We start from the raw sequence: 15,024 nt of genomic DNA, 5'->3' as shown, positions 1-15,024 counted from the left end.
CAATCAAATTCCTGCTTGCTTCTTGCCATATTCATTATCCTACCTCATCCCCCTCATTCCTAGAAAACAGCTCACAGAGACTCACCCTTCCCCCTCCAACTCCCAGGCCCACCCTCCATAAACTCCAGCAGCCTGACAATCAGTAACTTTAGCATCACACTTCACAGCTCTCCCAGCTCACACTACTTGTTACTATTCTCTCTGCTACTGCTCTCTAGGGTTTCTGCTCAAAAAAAAAAAAAAAGAAAGAAAGAAAGAAAGAAAGAAAGGAAAAAGAAAGAAAGAAAAGCTCCACTTTGAAAATATCCTGGGCACAAGTTGAGCCCACAGTTAAGTTCACTCACACATTTACACATTTCACGGTTGTATTCTACCTAGTGCACAGGTCTGTGCTCGATGGTACAGCCAAGGAACCGGATCCTCAGGGTGCAACAGGAGAGAAGCAAACCCTCCAAACGTTCTCCAGCCCCAGTCCTGGGTCCTCCCCATCTCATCTCCCCCTCCCCTGATCCCAAACTGACGGGGCCCTGCTTTTCCTTTGTCGGGTCATTCATTTCACTCTTCCTGGAGCTCAGGTGGCCTGGAGTCTGTGTCCGTGGGCACACGTGGTGGCCACTGCCGGGTTTCCAAGGGCTCACGGCTCCTCTCCATCTTACCAGGACGCGGGAGGGAGGCAGCTCTCCCTCTCTTTCTCTCCCTGCCCCCAACTCAGCCTGGGCTTTTTCCTGTCTCTCAACTCCACCAGTGCAGCAGCAACTAGCTGAGCTGCTTGCGTGTGAGTGTGAGTGTGTGTGTGTGTGTGTGTGTGTGTGTGCGCGCCTGCCTGTGCAGCTAGGCCAAGCCTGCAAGCCGGGCCTGTCACTGGAGAGTTTTAGTTTGCATTCAGAAGAAAGGAGGAGGGAGACCGGAGGGGAGGAGGGAAAGGTGGAGGGGGAGTGGGGTGCGGAGGGGGGAGGAGAGGGGGTGCGGAGAAGGGAGGGGAATGTCTTGTTTGTGGCTTGTCAGCAATTGCTTCAGACAAGCTTCCATGTGTGAAAGCTACTTGGCATGAATGCCTGGGCCGTACCAAGTGTCACCGCAGCGAGAGGGGGAGTCAGAAGGAAAACAGATCAGACCAGAGCAGACAATAGGCCCCTAAAGTGTTCCCCCTAAGTTGCTTTGATGTTGTCCTGGTGTCTTGATACCAGGAGGCCAGGGATCGCAGGAAAAGGGCCTTTTTTGTCTCCATTCACTTTCCCCCTCAGTTTCTGAAATGATTCTCCAGAATTTCTCCTCATAAAAAAGGTAAGAGCCCTAACAATTCCTTCTTCTGAGCAGGCTGGCTCGCCTGTGCCTGCAAGTGGGGGTCTCCTTCCTGCGCTGCTCAGGAGGGGCGCTGGGGTCCTGCGACTGCAGCGCCCGCGTTGCCCCTGCAAGTCTTTCCAAGGCGCTCAGGGCTGGGGATGGCCCCTCTTTCCAGGGAACCCCAGTAACAGGATCTCGCCTCTGGGTCGGTGGGGGAAAGGGGTGGAAGGAGAGGGTGGGAGGAGGGTGGAGGGTGGGAGGGAAAGAGAGAGGGAGAGAGGGAGAGAGGGCAGAGCCCTCCTTCGGGAAGCCCAGCCCGAGCCAGGGCGGCCTTGCCAGCTCCGAGCTGTGCCTTCTCAGGCTGAGCCAGGGCTGGCTGGGCTGTGCTGAGTGACTGCAGAGGTGGCATCGAGCTTTGTGTGTGCGAGTCTGCCGTGGTCTGTGGAGTGTGGACTTCCCACACTCTGCCTTGGCGCGCCTGTGGTGAAGGGGAGTTACCCCAGTCCTCAGCCCCCGCCCAGACTCTCCCAGGAAGAGCGGCCTGGCAGGCGAGAAGGGAGAGCCAGGGAAGTCTGCCACGAGACAATCACAAACTTTTCCAGCCTCCGGCATCTCCCCGTCGCAGACACTGCAAAGCAGCCGGGGTGCCCCGGCCTCAGTTTCCCCACCTGTGTAAACGAGAGAAAGCCGACTGGGGATGCGGCCCATCTCCCCGGGATTTGGCAAAACCTCACAGAGCGCTGTGTCTAAAACGTGGAGAGATGGCCAAGCCAGAGATGCTGTGGAATCACAAAGTACAGGTGTCCCCCTGACTCCTGGTCATCACCATAATGATGACAAAACCATCGCTAAGGACACCCTGAGACAAACACCCCGGAGCACAGATCAAGTGTCTGAGCATTTCTAAGGAAACAAAAAGCCCTTTTCCACCTGTTGGCTTCTGTCCCTCTCTCTTGTGTCTTTTCGTTAGATTTATTGGCCGATTTGTACAGAGAATGGGGTGGGAGGGGTTGGGTTTTCCCCTTTCCTCCTCCCTCCTACATTTTTTTTTTAAAAAGAAGGTCAATGTAAGATGCTTGAGAAGAAAATGTGCCTCCTGTTGTGGTAGTTGATTCGAGACCTTGTGTTCTGGCCCCGGCAGGGCTGCATACACATCTGTAAGCTCTGCCGTGGAGGGTGAAGATTTTTATTGTGGCTTTTAGAGATTAAATGAGATTTATTTACAATTGCCGTTTATCAGAGAGTAGATACCTTACCGTGCGTGTGAGGGTAGGAATGTGACGGCTCTTTACTCACTGGTGGTTTTGTGGATAAAACCTTTTGCTTTTCCAAGTGACATCTTGAGATGTGGGAGTAGAAAGCTGAAATTAGTACCTAATATTCATCTCTAAGATGTTTGTTTGGAAGAAAAAATTATGCATATATAGATACACATTTTTTTGAATTGTGGGTTTTCTTTCTTCTGCTCTTACACAGTGATTGTTTAAGATGCTCAGTTGTAGCTCTCTCTGAATTCTCTGGGGGAATTTTGCTTTCTTACCTAATTCTAGGTTTCCTATGACTCTGCTACTTGCCTCCCCAAAAATCTGTGAAAGTCTGGGAGGCTGTGACTACTTCCATTCTAACTGCGAATGTTTATCAGACGGACTCCCTGTGATGGCCAGAGGTGGAAGCTAAGGCCAGGCCTGGTTGAGAATATTGTTGTTCTTATAGGAGGGCCTGGAAACTGATTTCTAGGCAGGGAAAGGATGATGTCTGAAAGACATTTAATTGGTCTCAATCTGGCAAGAAGATGCCCGCCCCCCTCCAACCCACATTGACTGTTTTATTGGAATAGAGCGATACTTTATATCTCAAAACTTAATTGTTTTCTACTTCGTAGGCAGAAGATCGTACCATGGTTTGTCTCTGGCAAGCTCTTGGGGCTCAGATACCTTTCCAAAATGTCAGAATCTCAGAACTGCAATGGAGAAGAAAGGTTATTCACCATGTTTTATGATTCATTTATTCCATCGCAGTCCTGGGGGTTGAACCCAGGGGGCTTCACCACTGAGCTATATCTCCAGCCCTTTTTATTTTTTATTTTGAGATGGAGTGTCCCTAAGTCGCCCAGGCTGTCCTCAAACTTGTGATACTCTTGCTTCGGCCTTCTGAGTAGCTGGAGTCACAGGTGTGCACCAGCGAGCCCAGGTTCATCGTGTTTCAGATGAGGATGTTCAGGCCCAAGAAAGGCAACTGATGATCCGAGGAGGCCTCACGAAGCTGTGGTGTCATGCAGATCTCACCCTGGGGCTCAGAGTGTCCTGTGGGTAGTCATGCCAGCCACCTCGCCTCCCCCACGCTCCATCTCACACCCTCCAGCCTTGGACCATCAGGGTAGGCACTTCTCTGGTTCTCTCCTTATGCTAGGTTCTAGCAGCTCTCTGCCCTGCTCCTGCCGTCGCGGGCACAAACGGCAAACACGGCCACAACGTGGACTGGCACAAATCCACTCATGTATTCATTTGTTGACTCAGCTGATATTTGGGAGCCTTTGTTATGTGTCGGGCACCTTATTGGGCACTATGGATATAGAAAAAGCACTACAGAGAAGCCCCTACCCTTAGGGAGCTTATAGAGCTGTCGGTATGATCAACATTAAATACATACTTCCACAAATCAGTTATTAAAACTTTTTTGTTTTTTGTTTTCAGTGCTGGGAGTCAAACCCAGGGCCTCTCACATGCTAGGCAAGTGCTATGTCACTGAGCCACAACCCAGCTCTTTTTTATTGTATTTTTTCTTTCTCATACTATGGGTTGAACCCAGGGGCACTTTACCACTGAGCCACATCCCAGTCCATTTTATTCTTAGTTTGAGAGGATTTTGCTAGATTTCTGAGGCTGTCCTTAAACTTATGGTCCCTGGTATCAGTCCCCAGAATAGCTGGGATTGAAGGTGTGCCCCCGCACCCTGATAGGGATCAGAACATGATACAGATTCAACAGCAGCATGCAGATGTCATAATAAGACATTCACGTTGTCGACCTAAATTGGATATGAGCTGACTGTCCTTTTCTCTTTGTGCCTGAGATTCCCCTGCCCCAGCCAGTCCTGTTTCCACTGGTGACATTCCTAATCATGGAGCCCAGCAATTGCAATGACAAAGACTTTAGGAAATTCTCTCTCTCTCTCTCCCTCTCTCTTCCCCCGCAACCCCCAACCCCAGCACACAGCATAGCAAAGACTCAAATAACATCTGCTAACCCTTTACACTTGTACTATTAAATACCTTAACACTTGTTGTGAGCCGGCCTTATAACAGTCATTATCTGGGTAATTCAGTTAGCGGTAGCCTCTGAGCGCTGTTAAATCCTAATAGGCGTTGGAGGGGACTGTGGTTAGTGAGGCTTTCCCCTCGCTTTACTTATTCCATAGTTCCTGGGCTGATACTAAACACTTGGCTGCAGGAAACTCCACCATTATTACTGTCATCTTGGAATTTCAAAGGCAGTAAGGGTAGTGAAATGGCTTTTCCCACTCTTCCCAACATGCCTATAGAGAGAGAGAAAAGATTTTTTAAAAAATCCCAGCAACTGATTCCATTTTGGTTGGGTTACTAAAATCTTCCCAGTTTGGTGATATCAAAGATAGGGCCATCTCCCCATCCCTGTTCCCGTTTGTGGTCTTCCCTGGAGAGAGGATATGGTTGAAATGCTAGTCATTTTTGCAAGAAGGCAGATTTACGTTGGTGCCTGTATCACCATTTTCTACATTGTGTCTTTTTCTAGTACTCAAGGAAATGTTGTCTTCAGTGTTGTCAATCTGTCTTTTTTTAAAAAAAAGATTAATTTAATAGCTTAAAAAGAAGATAGACATGCCCACCCACACATAAATCATAGGTTTGGTGCGTACACTTTGAGAACCTACACACACACTGTATGGTTAAGTCACGTCATGAGCAAAGTGAGAGTCATTCCTGTGCACCCCATACTGTTATGTAGTGATGTGCCCTGCCCACACTGTACCGACTCCCTAAATCAGAGCCTGCCATGGTCTGCGGTTGGCATTTGAGGCCAATTCTTTCTTGGGGCAGGATGCACTCTATTTGCAAGTCTTTGATCACTTCCGATTTAACTCTGCCTCCCAAACATGCTACTCACCGGGGAGCTGCCTCTGGCAGAGGAAATCTGAGTTGGCACTGGAAGAGTAATCCAAAAACAGTGGGCAGTTGAGACGTGAGTAAAACAAGGGCCTGGTTGGAGGAGAGGTTTGTCAGACCGTCCTCAACTCTGGGAGAATAAAAATGAACACTTTTGTGATGTTTTACAAGGTTCAATGTGTATGTGCTGGGTATAAGTAAAAATGCTGGCACCTCTAGTCCCACTAAAGGCAAAACTCACACGATGTGCAGGACGTCCCCCGACTGTTCAGTCCCAAATCCTATGTTGCATACAGCTTGGATGAAGGAAATTTTGCACCCCAGCCCTAAGAGACGTAAAATGTAAAATAGAAAACATCTTCATTCCTTGTAAGCCCTGATATTTCAATGCACTCTAAAATATCTGCTTGGTCATCTCCTATAAGAGACTGTGAATTCAGTGATATTGTTATCCTTCGGTTATGTTCGAGTAAGGTTATATGATTCATTCAAGAACTCAAGAAAATAGGGTGCAACGTGTGGGTGGCGATTCAGTCGCTAGGTCTTCCCGTCAGTGATGAGGAGCAGAGAACTGAGGCAGTCACCGCACTATTCAGGTGTGACGTGGCATTAAAATGATGACTGTAGTTTGCCCCCCCACACACACACACTTTTTTTTTTTAAATACTAGGACTTATAAAGTATTGATTTCTAAAAATTTTTTTAGTTGTAGTTGGACACAATACCTTTATTTATTTATTCATTTTTATGTGGTGCTGAGGATCGAACCCAGCACCCCGCACGTGCCAGGCAAGCACTCAACTGCTGAGCCCCAGCCCCAGCCCTTGATTTAAAGGGAAAAAAAAGGATCCCCGAATCTGATTAATGATGACGTGTTTTCTGCAGGGTACACTGGAGCAGCTTTGGGTTTTGGTTTTGCCAAAATCCCCATTCTAGTTCTCTAGATCTCCTTTCCATGAGAGAATTGGATTGAATCATCTTTACAATTCCTTCCAGCTCAGCTATTCAGAGTTTCTGATTCTGTGAAAAGAATACAGCATGAATCTGGTGTTTTGGTCAAGAAGCCCAATTCAAGAACCATGGGTTCTGTGGATGGTGGGATTCATTCCTGTGCATCCACCGTACAAACTACATTGGCATTTTGAGGTGGAAAGCACGATAGGAAAAAGTAGGATCTTAATTCATGGGTTTTGAAAGAATTTGCCAGTCAGCATGCAGGCACATGTGCAAGACTAAAGAACCATTTTCAAAAGAATAGGCTGCTTCGATGCATGTCTTCATGTATAATAAGTATGAATCTAAACGGCGGCGCTGGGTCCATCGCCCCACGGCTCTTACAGCCTTTTCATAGAAACAGGCTGTTTCTTTTTGAATCATGCTCACGTGTTGTTTTAGGTGCAAAGGACCAGTTTAAGCGACTGTAGTGCTGGTGATACGTGCCGTGTGTGTAACACTCAGCTTTGGGGACGGCAGGACTATTGACAGCCTATGAGGACATTATGAAGACTTGCTGATATGTACATGTGTGTTGTGTGTGTGCATGTTGTACATGCCTCTAGGATGTGAGTAGCAGACTGCTTCTGAAGTGGGCCTGAGGGTGAGGCAGAGCAGAGAGGGAAGGAACCATGTTTCCATTGATCATGTCACCCTATGAGCCACTTCAGGCACTAGTTATTTAAAGCTGGTTCAACCATTGAAAAGATATAATTTAAAAATTTTGTACAATAGCTCTTAATGTGATTTTTAGAACCCAATGTAAATTCTCTGTCATCTTTTAGTAAGATCATTTTGCTTGTAGCAAAGGAGACCCTTTCAAGGCTGCTTTGACGGTTAGTAAACCAATGAGTCTCTTAATTGGCCTCATGGTCTGTTTTTTTTAATTTTCCCACATCTGAAAAAAAAATAGTATATAAGATATAATTACTTCCTAATTGGGAAAGGAGATTTTGAAGACAATAAACAATTCACATATATACCAATACATAATTATCTTTGACTTATATTGATCCTTTTATTCTGGGTTGCTTAAAATTTCTAACATTGGGTATCTTGTTTAATTTCATTACAATCTCAAAGGCAAATGCATAAGAGTGATGTATTATTGATTTCAAAGATAGAAAAGCAGAAGGAGTATATCAGCAAGCTTTTTAAGACATACAGACATACTCTAGAAATATGTAAAATATTTATTATTGATGAATGCTAACTGCTTTTATAAAGGAAAAGAAAAGCGTATTCTACATATTTATTATTATTGTTGCCAATCTAATTTTTAATGGCTTAAGTAGTTATCAAAAGTAGTTTTACATTATTCACTTCAAAATTTAAAATGCCTTTGGTCTAAAGCATTGAAAAGCTTTAGTAATTCCACAAAAAAACATAATCACCCTTTTTCCTGAAAAATAAATACACAAACTCAAAACTGCCATTAATAGCATCTGAAAGAAACCAAGCCATCATTTAGCTCAGAAGAAACATTTGTGAACCTGGAGGTAGTTTATCTTGTCACACACCAGACATGTTGGATTTTTTATCATTCTCGGGCTTGTGCAGTTGCTATGTGTTTGAGGAGGGAGATTTTGTGAGAATGTATGGCCAGGAGACTGCGAGTGAGGGTCAGGGCACCTGCTCTACGGATGCCTGTTTGGTGGCTTACCACACAGAGGTGCGTGACACTAGGGTGTCTAAGGCAACTGTGACCTAGAGGCTGCCCCTCTCCTTGGTCTGCTTCACCCTTCCTCACCGGCTCCTGCTGCCTGCAAGACTCAATCCTGGGCATTTCTTCTGGAAAGCTCCCTGACCCAAGCCTTCCCCTCGTCATCACCCCACCATGCTGCACCACCCGAGCTGGGCATGCACCCTGTCACCCTTAGCACCTGTCCTAGATCTTCGGCCTTCCACTCTGGGCAGTGGCTCCCTCAGGGCGAGACGTTTTTAGTGTCTGTACCTCTAATGCTTAGGAAGGGGAGGAACAAAGCAGGCGATCAATAAGTGCTGTAGAATGATAAACAATTCACATCGAAATGTAGCCTGTTAATTAATGTAGATGCAAAAAGAATGACAAAAACCCTGAACTGAAGCATTATATCTCACATTTAAAAAGGAAATCTCCATAAGGTCTTCATCCTTTTCTCTCATTGCAAAGAATGAATTGACGTTTGTAATCAAGTGTTTTGGGTGCCCGGGATCCTGTCTTGCTCCCAGCTGGTCTCCCCTAAGCTTGTTTCTCCCGTTTCCCCTTCCTGGGCCTCGAGACTCTTCACCCATGACTTATTTTCTTCTGCTGAAGAATCGCTGAAGGTAAATAGTTTGGTTACCTTTGCCTGTCTCACCCCGGTAGGACCATTGGTTGATTTTTAGGTGTTCGGTAAAGGGAAGTTTCCTCTCTCAGAAATGGAGAATGAAGAGGTGTTTGAGAAAGGCTGGGCCATCCGAGAGCAGCCAGGGGAGCGCCTGGCTTCCAGGGGTCTGCGTGGTGACCTTCAGAATCGCGGAAGGGAACAAGGCACTTCGATTCTCTAAAAGACACTTTAAGTGCTGAACTCTCTGGGAAAGGGCTTCCAGTTGCAAAGGACTGACTCAGGGGCATTCGCTGTGAGGAGGCTCAAGACAGGGCTGGAAGTCAGACTGCAGAGCTCTCGCACTGAGCCAGCCCAGGAGACCTCCTGCCTCCCTCAGCCTCCTTCTCTGGCTGTTTGCTTGCCGTCTCCCCTGGTACCTGCTGGTTTAGTCTGTAGCCTTTCGCTGTCACCCAATTGTAGCTTTTTCAGCTTGCGGGGACTCCCACACCAGAACTCTGCCCTCTCGATTCTGACCCCTTCAGGGCTTCTTTCTCATGGTTTTTTCTTTGTATTCTTCCGGTTGTTGTTTTCCTGAAAATTGCTTCATTCTTCCGGAATTCCCTAATGCGGATCCCCAGGAAGAACCCAGTTAGCACATCTCACCTTCCCACTGTGATGCTTTCTGTCCTCAGATGGCTGTGTTGGAGTGGCCAGAGGCCGGACGCTCCCCTTTGGTCCAGGAGGCTGGGCAGGGCGAGGGGGCGGGCAGGGCTGGTGTGGACTGCTTTTTAGGAGGAACCATGGGAGGGCCATTTTCCTCCCATGTAGTGGCAACACGAATATTTGACGTACCTCATGGAAGTCCATATGGAAGTCTAGGAAATTAAGGATAACCAGGTCATTAAAATCAAAATGTTTCATGGGTGATAATCAGTGAACAGAAAAGACAACCATGGAAACAGCGAATTCGTGAGTGAGACAGACTGGGAGAGGGAGGTGTGTGAGAGTGGACTCTTGGACGAATGATATCGTTCCATTATTTCATGTATCTGTTTAAAAGCTAGAGTAGGGGAAGAGTGAGCGAGAACACATACTGACATGGAGCCCAGAGGCCAGCGCACAAAGCAAGCATGACTCTGGGTCGGAGGCCAAGGGTGAGAACAAATAGAAAGGCCCAACTCCATAGGACATTTCTTCTCTGTGTGTGTCTCCCAAACTTCCCTCATCTGCCCCTGATCCTTCTCATCTATAGCTTCTGGAATAATCTGAAGCACTTATGTGAATTTGGACTGGTTATTCCCTCTTCAACTCAGTTTACTCAACTGTAAAATAAGGATGATGATTATCATTTCAGTACCTTGTTGTAAGAGTTAAATTAGATGGGCCATATATTTAAAGTGACTGTATTACATACCAAGCCTGGTATGTCATAGGTCCTCATTCAACTGTAGCATTATTTTAGCACATAGGAAGAAAGAAACCTTATGGAATAGCGTGTTAAGTAAATTTTACTTGTTACTTTATTTATTCCTTACAATAATCCTAAAGCACTTGTGTTATTATTTCTATTTGATGAATGAGAATACCACATAATAATCATTGTTTGCTTTGTGCTAAGGACAGAGCTAAACTTTTTCGTACATTGTCTCGTTTAAACTGAGACAGATGCTGCTAATACCTTCATTTCCTAGTTGAGGACCCTGAGGTCTAGAGAGTGTAACTTGCCCAAGTTCACACAACTAAGGTCATAAAACTAGTAAAGGACAATCATAGCTTGAATATACGTCTGTGTAAACCCAGGTTCATCTGACTCCAAAGGTTTTGCAAAGGCACAAGTGACTCAGTCAAGGTTCAAGTCTTGTTAAGGGCTGGTTCAGTTCCCTACCAGAGGTTCGTACTGATTAAATGAAGGCTCATGTTAGGCACCCACCTACAAGGAGCTGGCATCTGAATCCAAGTGACATGATCAAACAGACTAGGGCAAATTTTGGAAAGGTTAAAAAAAAAAAAACTTAATAATTTAAATATGTCAAAATAAGATTTCCGAGACCCGGAGAAGCGATTTAACAGACATGTGGTGAATATTTATTGTGTGTCAGGCAACAGAAAAATGAGCTCAGCAACGTGGGGAATGCAGGTGAATGGAGTATGAATCCCTTCCTTTAAGGTACTTCCATCCTGTCGGAGGGAGAGGATCACACACGTTGTAAAGCACATAGCAATGCTCAAAGAACCACAGGAGTCGATCGTTGCAGAGGACGATTAATTTGGCAATGAAAGTTGCAGAAAATTGCTAGGCTTCACGTAGGAGATGTTTGCAAGGTCCTTGAGGGCAAACGTGGAGGAGCCATAAGTCTTCAGCTGTCTCCTTCTTCTTCAGACCAGTGGTGTTATGAAAAAGGCATTAATAGCTAACTTGATAAGAAACTAATAAAGTAAGTAACGGATATGCTGACAGGGTTTTTGAGGGTTAGGTTCTTTGAGTGAAAGTAGAGAAACATCTACTCTTACTCAGTGTAAGAATGTATCGGCCTTTTCCTAGTCTATACTTATACGGATAACTACTGAAGGAGTCAGAAAATGAGACCTCCTGTTCTATGCTTCTAGCCCCAACTCTGTGTTCTAGAATTGTACAGTGTTCCAACAAGGACCCACAAATCTGTGGAGTGACCCAATGATGCCCTGCTGTCGGTTCTCATGTGTTGCTTGGTGAGTACGAAGGCACCAACAGGTAGACCGTCTATGCATCTACTCTTTGATTTGAATTTAGTCTCTAGCTGGGAAGTCCCAATTTTCCTTGTATAGGATACCAGGTTTTCCGAAAAAAAAAAATCTTTAGGGAGTCCTATTTAAGGTATTCTGTCTTGTTTCCATAAGTCTACCACAACCGGTAGTCCAGGTGTTGTGGTTGTTGTTTAAGGTGATTGATTAAGTTGAGTCTCTATATCCTAATCCTTTTAAAGAGGTCAAGTAGACTTTATTCACATGTAGTAAGAAAATGCATACTGTAAAGTGGAAATCCAGTGAAGATCTCTAGCTTTGTTTCGGTTGGTCCTTATTCACGTCCCCTTCCCCCAGACTCTTGTCAACGGACTTTAAGCTCAGCCTTTAAGGCCTGTCTCAATTGTCACTTTCCTCATGAAGTCTTTCTCAATTCCTAGAGCCAGAGAAACTCCAGAGTGTCCATGTTATCTTCAACTCTTTTTTTTTTTAAATCTATATTTATTTTAGTTGTAAATGGACCTTTACTTTATCTCTATGTGGTGTTGAGACTCAAACCCGGGGCCTTACACATGCCAGGCAAGTAAGTGCTCCACCACTGAGCCACCACCCCAACCCCTACCTCCGACTCTTAGAATGACTGTGATAGCTTTATGTGTCCACTACCAGAAATCACTTAGTAGCTGGTACACAAAAGGGCAGGAGTTGTTTATTGCAGTCAACTGAATTGAATGTGTGGCTTCTTTGGGTTGACTTAGAGTATGGTAACGTTGATATATGTGCCTGGTTTCCTTTTAAAAGAGAAATGCTGCTTTTTAAAAGTCTTTTAACTGATTTCAGGATGAAAGAGATCACAGACTGTGAATGGTAATTGTGATCATTATTAACCAGCATCATTAAAATAGTACATACTGATAGAATTCCTTCCTTTGCTTGCTTTTGCTGGCAGAGCGGGAAGGCTTGATAAACTAACTGGTCTTTTCCATCTTTAATATCTATGATTCTTTGAAATTTTATGTAGACAAGTGCGAGCTAATGTACACTGGAAGGAACAATTGAAACAGCTCATGCTCACTGATGGGCTCTGAATTACTCTACTTGTAAGTGCTCAGGAAAAAGATCTCGGATTCATTGTGGATCGCTCAATGGAGACATCTGCTCGCTGCGCAGCAGCAGTCAGAAGAATGAATGAGATATAATAGGCTGTATTAACTTTGAGAATGGAATAAAGAATAATGCAGAAAATAATATAGTGCACATAATTTGGCATTGAATATTTCTGTAATTACAATAAAACATTTTAATGATATACATTGATGTTATGACTTCACCTTAAAATCAAAATTCAGCATTGGGTCCTTTCATTTCAAAGAAAATAAAGCAGAAATACAAAGGATCCAGAGAAAAACAACAGACAGTCTCAAAGACATGCAAGGGGTCTGCCTGCAATGAGACTGAAAAGACAAGTTCATTCTAATCTGGGTAAAGGGGGGAAAATGACAGTGTATATAAATTCACTTAAAATTAATGAAAGTTGCAGAAAATTGCTAGAGCTGGCTTCTGATTATCCCTGGTAATGGAGGTTGGAGGTAGGCAGCATAACTGAGATCCTCGGTAACCTCCAGCCCTCATTTCAGCCATTAGCTGCAGCTCCCTTTCCTACCAAAAGTTTTAACAAATGAGTAAACCCGAGACAGCCCAGCACAGGGTGGTCAACTGAGCAGCTCCAGAGAAGGTGGCCTGGGATATTGGAGTGCATGTAGGATTTGCAATCGAGTGACTGAGTTCTGGTCCCCGTCCCCTGGTCATCTGCACCACCCTGTGTCGTGAGCTTGACTTCCATGACGCCCAGTTCCCACACAGGAAAACAAGTGGAGGTCACGGCCTGTTGCTGGAGGAGTCTGGTGAGTCGCTGTGTGCTGGTTAGTTGAGTTGAGTACTAGTTAAGTTGAGTGCTGGTTCAGAGTGTCTTCCACTCCATGTGCCTCCGGGGGCTATGTCCACCCTCTCCTCTCTTCAGTCGCATACTTCTTATGTCTTGGTGCGGACTTAGAAATAAACGGAATATCTCCTTCATCTCTAGGATCATCCTCGCATTCCTATCACCTTACTTCTGAAAAGTCTTGGGGTGGTCTCTGCTTACCTCTCTATTACTACATGACCACCCCATCTCCCCCGTAGCCCACTGACGGGCCCGCAGTTTCCGCACCTTCCGCCCACACTGAGGCAGGTAACTGGGGAGAGCACAGGGCAGAAAAGAGACCCGCATCCGTGCTCTCTTAACTCCGGGCTGATCTATGAAGTTTAGAAAACTGACTCACCTGGTCCTCCCCTGGGAGGAGACTCGCCCCTCCTTACTTCCCAGGGACTTCTGACCCCTTTGGCAAGGAGCAGGACTTACCTCTTTCCCGTGGAGTCTGCCCGTGCACTCTCTTCCCCATAAGAGGCCATCGTGCCTGATTCTCAGCACTTTATGTCAGCAACGTTAGAAACCATTCATAACCGACTTGATTCATAGTGATTTAGCTGAACAAGAGAGTTAGAGCACAAAAATGACGGAACCATTCCTTGACCTTTAGCCTCGTCTCTGGAGTCTAAGGCCTCCGATTAGCACTCTGATCCTGGAGGTGCGTTCTCTCTCTCTCTCTCTCTCTCTCTCTCTCTCCATATATATAAATTATTATATATATAATATATGTATATTTGTCTTGGTTTCTTTAAAGTGGAGCAAGATCTTAAAGACAGTTGTGGGGCAAATGAGTTTTCCCAAATTAAACGATGTTTTGCAATCGGCTCTCCCATGCCTACGTCGACAGCACAGTTTTGTTGTTGTTGGTTTTAGTGACTCACTTTTGATGTCTCTCTTGTATATCCAACTTAGATCTTATAGAAACAATTTCTTTTTTGTGCCTGTATTTCTCTACTTTAAAAAAGTTTAATTAAATCATGTAATTACAATCATAAGAAGAACTAGCACAAATAGGTCTAGGAACAAACACACTGACGACTCCAGCCGAGTGGGGATCCCAAGGCAGCCCACTACCACTAGCTGTGGCTCAACATGCCAAGGGCCTCTCATCCACACGTCGAAAAAGGGGGTGGAGACCACGGCCAAATCAGCAAAGTGTTATCGCTTGAGAAAGCTGCTGCTCAGTAAGGCTTCTGTTCCATATCTGTATTCTAGAAGATGAAGGCCTTAAAGGCCTAGCTTTGATCTTTCTCGTCCCAGAACCCAGCGTAATGGCAGACCTACAGGGGGTCAAATGAACATTGACTAAGTTACTGGCTCACTGACCATACTTCTGCACACCCTCTGCTGGGGGTACCAAGCAGCAATCCACTGTCTAGAAGTTAGGCTGGGGGGGCGGGGGAGAGGGAGAGAGAGAGAGAGAGAGAGAGCGAGGTAGAGAGAGAGAGAGAGCGCGATAGAGCGCACTAGCAAATGAATTTCTAATATCGCTGCAAGATTAGATGGTGTATACCATTAAATAGTTAAAAAATGTGAGGTAGCTATAACGAGGTGGATTTTGTACTATGTAGTTAACCTGGCCAACTTCACTAACATAAAATAACAGTGAGGCAACATGCTTGATAACA

At 45.3% G+C, this 15,024-nt stretch overlaps 1 protein-coding gene across 1 annotated transcript in view; it reads left to right on the top strand.

Annotated features, from left to right (window-relative positions):
- The first annotated feature begins 1,100 nt into the window (after positions 1–1,100).
- The window catches only part of LOC114081976 (uncharacterized), a 64,087-nt gene continuing 50,163 nt past the window's right edge, over positions 1,101–15,024 (top strand). Inside the window, exon 1 of the mRNA XM_071618509.1 lies at positions 1,101–1,284. The gene's annotated coding sequence lies outside the window, so the exon portion shown is untranslated. The remainder of the gene's footprint in view (positions 1,285–15,024) is intronic.

The sequence above is a fragment of the Marmota flaviventris genome, chromosome 10 (genome assembly GCF_047511675.1).
Source record: "Marmota flaviventris isolate mMarFla1 chromosome 10, mMarFla1.hap1, whole genome shotgun sequence".
NCBI lineage: Eukaryota > Metazoa > Chordata > Mammalia > Rodentia > Sciuridae > Marmota > Marmota flaviventris.
This window is presented reverse-complemented; position numbering and strand designations above follow the sequence as displayed.